Here is a 1,551-nt window from a genome sequence, read left to right on the forward strand (position 1 = left end):
TCAAAGAGTTGAGAGAGCTAATAATGATGGTGCTCAATAGAGAGTTGACAGAGTTGATACAGTTTAGAGAGCCAAACGAAACACAAAATCATGACGGCTTCAAACGGAAGAACATAACACAAAATTATTTGATTGTAGTTAAATTACTTGTGCTTGTATATAAAATCATGACAAAAAAAAACTTTCCTTTCGATTCTGCCTAGAATAGCTTTAATTGCAGCCTTGTTTTAAAGGGCAAATTCGGACAGCCCGTGCTTGGAGATGACCAATTAACGGCTCCAAGTCTTTGTCCTTTCAGTTTTTCATTTATTTACAATTTTGAATTATTGATACAACCTCACGTCATGAACCATGACAGGAACTACTCTTGACGTACGATATGTATATCTTGGTTTCATCAAGTCAGTAATTGTGCTTCTTTTTTCTTATACCGAACAAAAGTCATATGTTGAACTGCAACTGTCACTCACATCTTGATGAGTCTTTCATTATCATTTTAATTTAATGTCAACGTATGTTATATGATGAACTTAATGATTTCGCAACAACCTAGGCTTTGCCGAGTAGTTTTACCTCTATTTTTAAAAAAAGGTTAAAGACTTGTTCCCTTTGTGTAGTAGTTTCATCTTTGTTCTCAAACAAATTCCTCATGCATAAAAAAAATTACATATCACTATATATGTACCAAGTGATTCTTTTACCTTCTCCATAAGGATGGCAAGCGATATTCATATTAAATTAAATAATATCCGAAGCCAGATGTATTTACTTGCAGTTAAACATGGTTGGCAACAATAGTAGCTTTCCTAACGTTCGCATTTTCTTCGTTGACAGCATCATCAATTGGTCTTTCGATCCATGCAATGATCGATTGACTTAGTTTTAGGCATTCACCATGACGCACGGCTGAATGTGGAATGGGGTCCATGGGGATCATAACTAGTGGCCAATGTTTTCCGAGATTCCACAATATTAAGTTGATAACTTTTCAGGAATTAACTTTCATAAATCATACTTTATATGAAAATAGATAGTAATAATTTCTCATTTTCAATGTTAAACTATCATTTTAGCATACAATAAATTTAAAATCATTATTTATTTAAATTTTGAAAAACAAAGATCATTTTACATTTTATACATTTTACAAAAAAATTAAAGAAATCAAGTAAAGTAAAAAATTATTGCCTGTAAATATACAATTCTTTTAAACAGTTATACTTTGATTGATTTTATGCATGAAACTAAATTTTTGTGAATTGATATATTTGGTATCCATGGAAAATATATATATATATATATTAAATTTTTTATCCATATGACAAAATATCTATGGATATACATATTCATGGATAATTATGGATATTTCAAATATCCATAAATATTTGTAAAAAAATTATGGATTTTGTTGAATATCAAGAATATATATCTATGAGGATATTTTGAAAAATATTCACGAAATATTCAATTAATGAGTAATCTTACTAATTTTGATTATGAAATGAAAATGGGATAAACTATTGGTCCAATAAAATCTCTATAAATTAATAT

This window comes from Theobroma umbraticum, unplaced genomic scaffold (genome assembly GCF_002168275.2).
Source record: "Theobroma umbraticum cultivar Fairchild unplaced genomic scaffold, ASM216827v3 scaffold_51.0, whole genome shotgun sequence".
Lineage (NCBI taxonomy): Eukaryota > Viridiplantae > Streptophyta > Magnoliopsida > Malvales > Malvaceae > Theobroma > Theobroma umbraticum.